The 12,507-nt window shown below is 41.5% G+C and overlaps 1 protein-coding gene and 1 non-coding gene across 17 annotated transcripts in view; both read left to right on the top strand.

The window, feature by feature from the left end:
• Positions 1-12,507, top strand: part of FOXP1 (forkhead box P1) — a 560,221-nt gene that overhangs the window by 422,933 nt on the left and 124,781 nt on the right. The gene's annotated exons all lie outside the window — the stretch shown is intronic.
• Positions 11,751-11,824, top strand: TRNAS-ACU (transfer RNA serine (anticodon ACU)). Its single transcript has one exon. It is a non-coding gene; the product is annotated as a tRNA-Ser (tRNA).

Raw genomic sequence — 12,507 nt, 5'->3', positions numbered from 1 at the left:
ATTAGGAATAACACTGTCGGACCCTTGCTGGTCGTCCGCTTGTGCTTCGGGAAAAGGGAAAGGGAGAAAGAAAAAAAAACCCAGCTGTATTTTGTACTGTTACAAATGAGGGAGTTAGGGGTATGTGTGGTCGCTGGGCATCATGGGAGTCTGTCACCACCCATAGTGGTTTCTGTGATATACAACTGAGTTGAAGATGTCAAGTCGACGTGGTTCCACGATCAGCTCCTGAATACCTAGATGAAACCTAGTAATAGCAACAGATTGGTTGTAGGTATGAGGCATCTCAACAACTGTGTCGTCTGGGGCCTCGCGTCTATGATTACAACAAAGCTGTCAAGATGCCTCTGAGCCAAAGTACACAATATTTTAAGTACTGGGAGTTAGAATTTAATGAACGTATTAATGTTCCAGAAACATCATTCATATCTGACAGGAAGACACATCAGTCAGCACAACGGTAACGTTTAGGGTTTATATATCGGGAATTTTCGTCAAAGTTTCCAGCCAGCCACTTGCTTTGCTTCTGGTTTCTTCCCCAAACCCCCACCCCAGCCCGCCCCAATGTTGTGGATGGGCTTGCTGACGGTCTCTTTCTCCTTCCGCCCCCATCGAAAATACTTTAAAACAAATGATATTGTTTCCATGTGCAGAGCAGAATTCAGAACTGCAAGCAATCAATTTTATTGACATCGTCTGAAAAAAATGTCGATGACAGTTCGAGGATGTGAAAGGATTGGAGTTTTAAAGTCACCGGTGCTAAGGGTAGCAGAAAAAAAAAATTTTTTTTTTCCTGAAATGTAATCTCATTATTTGAGAAAAAGTCCTGTGAGTTAGACTCTCCTCGGAAAGGGTGCTTCTTTGATAGACTGTGATAGCCTGATGAGAAGTCTTGATACCAAGCCTGTTGGTTGACTTAAAGGGGAGTAAAAGCTTCCCAGAGAAGTGAATCACCAAGCAAAGATGGTTAGAGTTTCCTTAAGTTGTTTAAAATTGGTTTTAATGTTCTGTTAATGTAAGCAAATAATCATGATTCAGTCGTGGGTGACTTTCAAACCTGGGTAAATGAGGCTTGCTCATTATTTTCCAAGGAGTCAAGGGAGATGTAGACCATGATGTGCCCACCCAACAGTGGCCACTCCATGAGTATTCCCAAAGTGAGAAAATACACTTCCTGGAATTACAATGTCTTTTTCCTGTGTGAACCTTCTAAGCAAAATCTCAAGAACCAAAATAGTAATCATCAAGTCTAATGCAGAAAATTAAAGCCTCTTCTTTTTTTTTTTGGTGAACATCTTAAGTTGATTTAGAATTTTGTACACAATATTCGTCTGTGGTTGAAAGGGGCCATGCCGAGGTCAAGTGATGTAGTGTTTTCCATTTTTCCATATGAGGCTCACAGTGTGTGATAAAAGCAAACTCCTTTATTTTGTAAGTCTGCAGGAATTTCTGATGAAGTGCAGAGGTCACGTTCCCTGTCAATTTGAGTAGCCAGCATTTTTTAACTACTGTTTTTTCTTCCTTTCTTGTGTGTCTTTTCTTCCCTGCCCCCATCTCACCAGAAACCGTGGCACTTTTCTGACACATGCACAGTGAAGTCCTCCAATCTGAAACTCATTAGCACACAGCATTGGACCCTGTCCAGTGGTTAGAAAATTTCCTGAAGCCTAGAATAACAGCATTTGGTGCAAGCACCATGGACCAGAAGTGACAATGGGGGTAGTCGAGCTCCCCTGGCGCCCTGCCCGGTCGGGAAAGCCAGCTGACCATGCAACCCAGTGAGACAGAGGTCATGATCATGGGATGGGCTAGAAAAGTTTAGTCCTTGGAGAAATATGCTTCTGAAATCACAAGGCAATATCTTTCTCTCCTACACTTATTATTTCAATTGGGTTGGAGGAATTTATCAGCATTAGCTGCAGGAACATGAAAGCAAGCTATTAGAGAAATGGAATGAAAACCTATTTCTACAAGATAATATTTTTTACTTCTGTGACTATTGGGTATTGCAGAACATAGGGATTTCATTCATTCATTCATTCATTCAAACTTTATTCATTGGACCTCACTGTATCCAGGAAATGGGACCTGGAAGGAGCCCATGCCGTAACATCAGGAAAATTATATAATTCATCCTAGTTCAGGATAATTTAAGCCAGGTTTTCAAACAGGAAACTGAGTCCCAGAAATATGATAGTAATAATATTAAAGAGCAGACACTTTAACTGTACTTTCTAGAAGCATGTACAGTAACTGGATGGGGGTAAATTCTAATAGGACTCCCATTTCACAGATGAAGAAGGTGGGAACATAGAGAAATTAACTTTGCCCAGGGCCAAATGGTTGACAAGTGGCAGAGCTGGGATTCCAGGCCAAACAGTCCAATTCAAGAATCTGTGCTCTTCCCCATTACCTTCTCCCTCGTCTCACGGAGCTGCTGCCTGTCCGTCCCCCTGACAGACTGGGACAGCGAAAGGGATGGCTTCAGGGCTGCTGATACCAAATGCTTGTCACTAACCACTAGACCACACTGTCTCCTAATTTGGACATATGTTTATGGGCGTATTTGAAAAATAGTGCTTGTAATTGAAATATGCACTTTCTAAAGGGAAATGACGCTTGGGAAAGAGAAGAAAGACGGGTATTACTCAAAGCCTGCAGACAACTCTGCAAGTAATTGTCTAAAGGCAGCCGTTGAAATTGAGAAGCAGTTTGGAAAATGTACAGTTTGGGAAATTTGTGTACCGATGTAATTACGGTAGTTGTGAGTTGATGTCATGCCTAGTAACTGTTTTTGTATTGCTGGGGCCTTTGTTACCGAGCTGTGATATCATGAGCAAACTATTATAAACATAGCATGGATATAGCATGCTTGTGTAACAAAAGATCAGGAACTTTTATTAAGTTTGTTTTCCTTGTCATATTGTAAAAATTTATTATGTGTACTGTGTATATTAGAAACAGATTTGGGTAATTCTGTCTAAATGAAGTCATCCCGGCTATTTCCAGACTGTCTGTTTTTGGTTGTGAATAATTTTCATACATCAGATGGTTGTCATATTTAGTCGCTCTCAAAATTTTAAAGAGAACATATCCCATTTTGAACTTTGGGTGGACTTCAGCCGCCTCGCTGGTTGGGATTGTTGGAGTTAGAAATCGTTGCTCAGTAAATTACAGAGTGAACACCAGTCATTTCTAAAGGGTCTGGGCTGTATTCATCACTTTCCCCCTTCATCAAAAGAACAGATTTTTAACTACTTAAGTAGTAGAATTTCAAGCTGCCGGGACACAATTGGGCAAAGAGTGCCAGCTCTTGTCCTTTTGTGTTACATCCTGTTGAGGAAATTTGGTAAACATTCAACCAGACAGAGCCCGGCATTTGTCGGCATTCGTGGTCAAATGTGGATTCTCAACGGATAGTTCACAAACTTTGGATGACTCAGTCCTCCCCATCTCTCCTCTCGCTCCTTCTTTTGCGACCAAGCTTTTAGAACCTGAATATTCTGTCTGCTGCTTCAACTTTTTTTTTTTTTTAGCCAGCCACTTTCCTTCCTTTCTTCCCCCGAATCTGGCTTTTCCCCCTCATCACTTTCTTGAATGTTATTTTCACTAAATTCAGGGTCCTTGTCTCCAGTCTCCCCTCAACTTTGTAGCCGCGTGTGATCCTTGGATTGACTTGTTTTGGAAATTGCCTTCTGTTCAACCTCTTCAGTTCATTGCCCACTGGTCCCCATGCCTTTCTCTTTCTGCCTCCTAGTTCTCATCTGGAGCCCAGGTTCATTGCTTTCCCAGTTAATGGCCTTTGATATTGCCCGGTAGCACCTCTGTCTTCTCTGCATGTTCTCATACCTCCACACCCATGACTCCAAGCCTCTGTGTACCCCGCTTACCTGCCGGTCCATGGTTCTCTCCTAGCTCACCATCACAGTAATTTTCAGTTACCTCTCATCCAACTGGTCACTTTTGTCGCCAGGTCCTGTTAGTCAGAGTCATGAGTGATCATCGATTTATTAATTCCCTTCATCCCTCATCATTATCAGATCTGCCATTTTTCTTTCCATGGGGCATCTTCCGTCCATTCCTTTTTCTGAGTTCCCCCTGCTACTACTTTGTTCCAGTGTTCAGACCTTCAGGAAGCATATGCCCAGATCTTGGCCAAAAAAGATAATTTATCCTGCTCCCCCCCCCCAGAGCTTCTTCTGTTCTTCACACGTGTCTCCTAGCTCACCTACTGCTTTCAGCCTTTCCCTAACCACCGTATCCCTCTGCTGTTCACACACTTTCAGTGTTCCACTCTACCCCCATACCAAGTTTACATTCTGCTGACTTCCCCTAGTTTCTTAGTATTCTGGCTTTGGATTAAATCAGACATTTTGGAAAGAAGGTTGTAGTCTTCTTACTGGAGAGGGAGGGAGGAGAGGGGAAATCAGAGCCATGATTCCTTCTGTCAGGAGGTGGATGTAAGCACAGTCCGTTTGATAGTATTTCCGAGTTCCCCAAATCCAGGATTGCAAATATTGCTTGTTCTAATGCCTGCCGTTTAGGCAGAAGGCCCTAGTAATTAAGTTGTGTTTGAGTTTAATTCCAACAGAATTACGTCTCTGTCTGCTTTCTGAAATTCAAAAGGAATGTAAAAGCTGAGTGATACGGCCTGTTTTCCCACATCTAAACTCTCTGCTCTGTTGTCCCATGCTTCTTTTTCATTGGTATCTGTTGCTACGGCCTAGCAGGTTCCTTGTGATTTTCTCTGGACACTGGATCCACAGCCAGGCGCTCCCTTGTCTGCACACAGAAGAGCTGCTTCATCCGACCTAATGAAGCTGCTTTTAATAAGACATTGGCGAAATTATGGCTGGTTTGTTCTTTATTTGATAGGATAAAGGGATTGTTATTTATTCTGGAAGTAAAATTAAGAGCCCAGACTGTATAGAATGGGCAGAGCACAGAGACTGCATTTGATCTAGGTATTAAGTGGCTCTGCCTAGAATGCACTTTGAAGGATTCTTGAACCAGGATAGCTTTTGTAGGATCACTGTGATTGATTAGCCATGTCTGTCATGGGCTGTGGAGTTGGGAGTAGTGGTATGTGTGCCTTCTACTTGCCAAGGCTGATTTATCAGACATAGTCTATGCTGATCACATACCAGAGGGGAGAGGGACTTGGGTTTTTTTTTTTTTCCCTCGGAAGCCTGAAAGATCGTGTGGCAACAACTGAAATATTATCTAATATTAAGCATGAAATTTGTGCTATCCTTATATTCTGGCACAAACTCTATTCTTATCCTGAAACTGTACCTCCTTCTGGTCAAAAAATGAGCTGTGACTTGTCCTTAAAGGCACAGGGTGTTGGACACTGGGTCGCCTTATAAACTCAGCTAGGTGGTTGAGAGTTAAAGAGATTTGTGTTTCAGAATATAGTGAGAGGAGGCACATTGTGATTAATAGTGCAACCTTTGGTGTCAAGGCTGCCAACTTTAAACCCTAGTTTGTGTGTAAATTTGGAAAAGTAGTTTACTGCTGTGTGACCTTGGGAAAGTAGCTTAACCTCTCTGTGTTTCCATTTTCTCATCTGGAGAATGTGACTGATTACCTCACCTACCTGAAGGCGATTGTGAAGATTAAATGATTAATGCATGAAAAGTGCTTGCACAGTGCCTGAGACCTAGTAAATTCTCAGAAAAGTTAGCTCTTCTCATAATTGTATAGACTTCCTTTAAAGGGAAAATGAATACCTGTTAAACTCCAAATTATATTTTAATTCAGTTTATATCAGTCCCTATTCAAATACACTTTTTAGCAGTGCAGGAGGGACCATGCTTTCGCTGGTGGTTGACTTGTGGTTAACCAGACTTGATGAGAAGGCACTGGACTCCCCTTCTATGAGATGGGAATGACCATATGCCCAGCCTATGGGGTTAAGAAGATGAGCTGAGTTACAGCGGTATAAATACCTAGAACAGTGCAGGGGGCACCACAAATACGTAATAATCGTTAGCTGCTGTCATCACCCCTGCTACCGTTGTTATCAGTATTATCGTGATAGAGCATTATTGTCCTAAATGTGTCGATTTTGGCACAAATGAGGGTTATGCTGTTCTGAAAATTCCATCATGGTCTCTCTTAGATCCTTGTTTTCCCAGAGTTGTATGTGAATTAGTGTTAGGTTGTCTTAACAGCCAAGGAACTAGTCCCTAATCTGAAATCTTGAAACGGTGGCGTTCTGCACCCTGCCTGGAACAAAAGTAGGCAATCTGTACATAAGTCTTTCTTATGAGTTAGTGAATGACTGAGTGAAACATCTAAGCCAAAAAGAAAGGAGAATTGACACTGCTTTAGCTGAAGAGGCTGCAGACTGGTCTCAGGTTCATAAACCTCTAGGAACAATCCAAGACCATAAACACAGCATTAAAAGAATCCAGTGTTAGTCCTACCTAGATCTTTCTTTGGGTCAATGAAATGAATCTTGCCAAGTATGGAGTGAAAAATCAGAAAACTCTGCAGTGCTGTTTGACTGCCTGTAATTCTCTGTGCTTGCCTTTGTACATTTGCTAATCTGTTTAATGTACAATATTAATGGCATAGAACTTTAATTCATAAGTATAGAAAATTAAAGGAGACTAAAGGCAAAATTCAGAAACGTATTTGGTGTCAAGATTAAGTTCAGTGAAGCATAGCGAAGATGGAATAGATTATTAAATAAACTTGGAGGGAAGATGGGATAATATACCTAAGTCTCTCCTTTTGAAAGAAATTGGTTTACTTGATTATTTGCAACAGTATCACACTCAGGAAAATCGAAGACAAATGAAAGCAAAGCAGAATTTAATTGAGCTATTATTTTGCAGACTTTGGCTTGGTTTCAGACAGTCTAATCAAATTGTGCTTTGCTCAAATAACTAATGTTAAATGCAGCCTCCCAACAGATGTTTAAAAAGAGTCTAATTGGAAAATCTACATCCCGGATTTAGTCTGTCTCACTGGAAAAAAAAAATAGCTTCAAATTTGTATTTTGGGGGAACAACACCCAGTGACAAGCATTTCTAGAGAAGATAAAGTTTTCTTCAAGGATGGCTGGCGCTTGGGTGGAATTATCTTGAATAGTCAAAGGTGGCACTCTGGAAATTACATTTCTTGGAAATTCTCCAGCTCTGTGCCATATAGAACTGTACAGAGAAATCTCCTTTATCACATTACGTCACCAGAGTCCTGTTACAGTCCCTGGATCGTGTCAGGGGCCCGTGTGCTGTAATTTATAATGAGCCCTTGCAAGTCATGCAAGGCACATACTGATTGATGACATTTAAAAGTACTGTCAAGGTGGCTAGGTAATGAAGTTGACCTTCTCCCACCGTTGTCTCAGCTTCACGTTTGTATATATAAAGAAGCTATTTCACCTGCCATATTTGCTTGGAACTTTTCATTAAGTCTACAAAAGGAATGTGGCTTAATAGTTAACTCTTTTCTTCCTTTAGACCAGGGGGTCAGCAAACTTCTCCTTTAAAGGGCCAGACAGTGAGTGTCTTTGGTTCGCTGGGTCAGCCTGTCTCTGTGGCAGGACTTCCTCTGCTGGTTGTCTGGCAGCAGCAGCCACAAACGATACATAAAGAACGAGCATACTAGGGTCCAATAAAAATTCATTCGTGGACACTGGAGTTTGAATTTCATCTAATTGTCATGAAGCCAAGAAATATTCTTTTCATTTCCCCCCTGAACTATTGAAATATATAAAAATTTTTATCTCAAGGCTCTTGTTAATATGTACAAACACAGGCAGCAGGCCACACTGTCTGGACTTTGCTCACTTGTACTATAGAAGATTGGGTATGATCTTGCGGGTTGTCCATTGAATGAGGTTGCCTGAATGAGGAGGGGCCAGTGAAGACTGAAATCTGGCCACCATGTACCAGCCCTTCCACCCTGGTGTGGAACTGGCACAGTGTCTGCTCAGAAGAAGGAATACCTTTCCCTCATTTGTACAGAGGTGCCACCAAACACCCACATTTCCTTCCTTTCCATCTTTTTGGTCTGTCCATCCATTGCAGTAGGTGTAATAGCTAACCTAGTATTAATTTTTTGAGATTTAAGGAAATAGACTTAGCTGGCAGGGCCTTAGCTAGCCCATACAATAACAGTCATCCCTCAGTATCCACTGGGGTTATTTCTAGGAGCTCCCAAGGATACCAAAACCTTGGATGATCAAGTCTCATAATCAGGCCTCCATATTCATGGGTTCTGAATCCGTGGATTCAGCCAACCAGGGGTGGACATTTCCATCCAGGATTAGTTGAATCTGCCCATGTGAAACTTGCAATTACAAGGGCCAACTGTATTTATTGAAAAAAAAATATCAGCTGTAAGTCTACTTATAAAGTGGACTCATGCAGTTCACACCCATGTGTTGTTCAAGGGTCAACTGTACTTGGGTGAAATTGAGGAAAGTACCCTTTCAAGACATCTTACTTCAGTCTGGAGTATTTTCAGAATCTCTCCGACTTTATTACATTAAAATGCTGTACTGCTATCCACCAGAAAAATATCTTATAGATCTACAGATTCTTTATAGAGAGTTAAGTAGATTGAGGATGTCTCCAAATGTGCATGGCTCCTCCATGAATCCACAGTGTAATGGCGCTCCCTCCACATGGAGCGCTCTCGCAGGGCTGTTAGGCCGATGCCATGTTCCCCCATTGTTTGAATTTTGACTCCAAACATGTCTGATTTTGGCAAAGTGACTTACCTCTGTAAGTCTCAGCTTCTTATCTACAAAAGATTAATCAGTGGTTCTCAGCCCCGAGGGCACATCAGAATTAATATAATTTTTATCATCATCAAGATCTAGGTCTCAGAGCTTTTTAAAATATAGGTAGATTCCTGAACTCTTGGAATAAAAATCTTGAGGTGGGGCCCAAGCATGGGTAAGTTGAAAAGTCTTCATAAATGCTTTTTTTGTGCACACCCGTGATTGAAGCCCACTTGTGGAGGTGACGGCTAAGTTCCTTTCCAGCTTGAAATCTCCGCATCTCTTTCATTCTGTTTGCCCTCTTTTTGTTGTTGTTGTTCCTCAGCCTCTTTCTCGGGAGGTCAGAATCAACTCTCTGAGGTCATCTCACCAATGTGAACAATCAGTGGCCTCCGGAAGATGTTAAGGAATTCCTGGTCAGGAATCTTGGCTTTTGTCCTTAGATAATTGGCATGAGACAAGAAGTACAATGTATTTTCTGTAAGAATGTAGGCCACTTACCCTATTAACCTTGGGCTCCTCTTGAGAAGTCCAGGGAGTGAGGATAAAGAAGAATAATACAGGTGGTGTCCCATTGAAGGTCTGTCTGAGGGATTGAAATAATGCAACGTATCTCCTTTTCTCCATACACTTGTGCATTTCTGCTTTGGAGTGGACCTAGGGACCACATTTTTATGATGCATGCCCATTTTGATGATATTTCCAGGCCAGCCCAAATATACTATATTTGGAATACACTGTAAGTCTCACGAGATCACTCACTTGGTTTCCTCCCAGAGTCATTTGGATACCTTTCAGGTAAGTATTGAAATTGGCCCACATCTCAGTCACACCTGGTTTCTAGGAGTTGAGGGCATGCCTTATTCAGAAGTCGAATGTTATTTAAAATGCAGAGTCTCTTTACCCAGGGCCTTTATTCTGTCAGTGTTTTAGAAACAAATGCCTGCTCTGGTCATTTTGCAAAATACAGGAAGGAAAAACTAGCTACATGGAACCAGAAAGACAAACTGGGTGTCTTAGGCCTCTCTACCTGTGTTACCATTTTCATGTCTGACTTGACTTTTTAAAGTAGTAGAAGCCTCTTCATTCTGCAACTGTGTGAGCATTTTTGGACTGTTAAGTAATGAGGACAAAGGGGCCTTGCAAGCAGCATGGTCCTTGAGGCTCGCAGGGCACTGGGGACCCTTGTGTGTTAGGGTAACACCAGCTGTGTGAGGCCTGAATACTCAACATCTAACAGCACGTAGCCAACCTAAATTTCTTCTTTATTCTTCTTTTTTTTTTTTTAAACACAATATACCAACTGGAGTTGTACAGAAAAGAGATTATATTTTTTTGGCTTACGAACAGTAGGTCAGAAATTTTAAAGAAAATCTCGAGAGCCCATAATTTTGAAAATGTGCAGAGATGAATTTGCAAATAAATATTCCACGGCCCGCACAGCTCTATTTCGAAGACTAGCTTCAGAAATGTATTCCAGGAGCCTTCCCATTTTGCATGACACCGTGTCAGTTCATGCACAATGTATTAATGCTTAATTGAAGATAATGTAACTGCAGATCAAAGGCATAATTAACAGGCTTGCAGAAACTCTTATGTAGATCAGGATTTTGACTAATAGAAGTCTGGACAAAACTGGTTTATGAAAGGAGCTTCAGACCAGCTGAGCCTTCATCTGTCTGCTCAGCGGATAGTGACAACAGCTGGAGCTTCTCCCAGGACCCCTGAGTGGGTAAGGACCACTGTCACCTCCACCATTCACCACTGCTTCCTTTGAAACCAGTACTTTCCTGGTTTGATTCCTCTTGGCCCCTGGAGCTACTGGGCTTCAGAGCTCTTGAATATCTTCTTTTCTACAATGAGGGGTTCGTTTCCATTGCTGGGAGGGTACCTCTGTCTCTTAGACCTTTAACCTACATAGGAAGCATGTGAGCTGGGTGCAGGTTTTTAGACCAGCGATTGGCCAGTGGGCCAAATCCTGTCGCTTGTTTTTGTGGGACCCACAGACCATTTGTATTTTTTAAATGGTTGGGAGAACATCAAAAGGAGATCATTTCATGAGACGTGGGAATTGTATAAAATTTAGGTGTCAGTGTCCACAAATAAAGACTTAGCAGAACAGAGCCCTACTCACGCATTTTGCTGATGTGGCTTTTCTGGGTAGATTTGTGCAGTCGTATGTCCCTCAAAAACCTTTAAATAATACCCTCTGGCCTTTTACAGAGAAAGTTTGTGGACTCCTGGTGCAGAAGTTTGGGTTTGATCTTCAGGATATCTTTGGGAGGAGAAACTTAGGCATCTAGCAACATGCTTGTTTGATTAAGGAAGGTAGATGAAAACAAGAAAACAGTCTTTTCCACTAATGTTGGGAAAAAACCAGGCAGGGCCTGGAGGGAATCTGATCGAGAACAAAGTTTTTGGGTACCAAGACCACAGCATTCTCATGAGAAGATGATCAATCTTTTTATTATTATCATCATCATCAGCAGCAGCTACATCTGAATCTTATTTTGATCTTTCTTAATCTGATTATCAGCATCGAGAGCTCAGATTCATGTGGTATTAAAATTTATTGGCAATGATTTAGCGATTCTGACAGCGAGGCTCCTGTATAGTAAATGCAAGAATAATCTGGAAGTTTGACTCAGTCACTTATTTTCTATATGCACTATCTGTTCATATTCACCTTTATTATTTACCTCCTATGTACCAGACCTTACTTAGTGCTGGAATTCAGAACTGAATGTTCCTTAGTCCTTATGCGGAGCTGAAACCGCACAGAGAGAATTATAATATCGTGTGATAAATGCACACATAGATGCAAACACAGGGAACTCTGGGAATGTAAAGGAACAGAGCACTTGAAATGTGACCTGTACAAGTGAAGAGCTCAATTTTTTTAAATTACATTTACTTTTAATTAATTTAAATAGGCATATATGGGAGTGGCTACCACCTTGGACAGTGCAAATAGAAAATATTTCCATCATCATAGAAAATACATTTGGGGGGAGGGTGTAACTCAAGTGGTAGAGTGCATGCTTACTATGCACGAGGTCCTGGGTTCAATTCCCAGTGCCTCCTCTAACAATAAATAAATAAACTTAATTACCCACCCCTCACCAAAAAAAAAAGAAAAAGAAACAGAAAATCAATTGGACGGTGCTATTCTAGAATATTAGGCTTTGAAAACATTTTGGTAAATGTATCCTCCTGATGAAAGATCAAAAGACAGCCCCTTTTAATGTGGCTTCTTCATACATGTCCACAGTGTATCTGCGTAACTCCTTGCCACATGGTCTATCTTCTGTATCCTTCATTTACTGAATCGCTATCAGGCAGGACAATATCGCAGTAATTTCTGGGACCATCTGATGTCTCTCCCTGGGGGCTTAAATTTTCCTTCCCAATAAGAAAAAACTCCAAAGTCCTGGAAGTTTCATTGAAGGAAACCAAGCCAAACTCCCTCCCCCGCAGTGAACCACAGGACCCTTTGAAAAACTGATGATTATTTTTATTTGTGTAGACTTAAGATGGAAATAAAAACTTCAAAAGAGAATTTGAAAAATACCCTTCTCACCAAAAAAGCTTAAATCATTTCCTCTGAAAGTTTCCTTCTATCGAAGGTTTACTTTGGTCCCACAGACCAGCCTCCTCCTTTCCTCAGACTGAGGGGGTGGAACGTGACCGTCAGTTTCCACTGATCTGCTCTTAGCGTCCCACAAGGGTCCCTGCTCTTGCCCTTTCTCTCAGGGGCAGAGACTGGC

This window comes from Vicugna pacos, chromosome 17, assembly GCF_048564905.1.
Source record: "Vicugna pacos chromosome 17, VicPac4, whole genome shotgun sequence".
In the NCBI taxonomy this organism is placed as follows: Eukaryota; Metazoa; Chordata; class Mammalia; order Artiodactyla; family Camelidae; genus Vicugna; species Vicugna pacos.
This window is presented reverse-complemented; position numbering and strand designations above follow the sequence as displayed.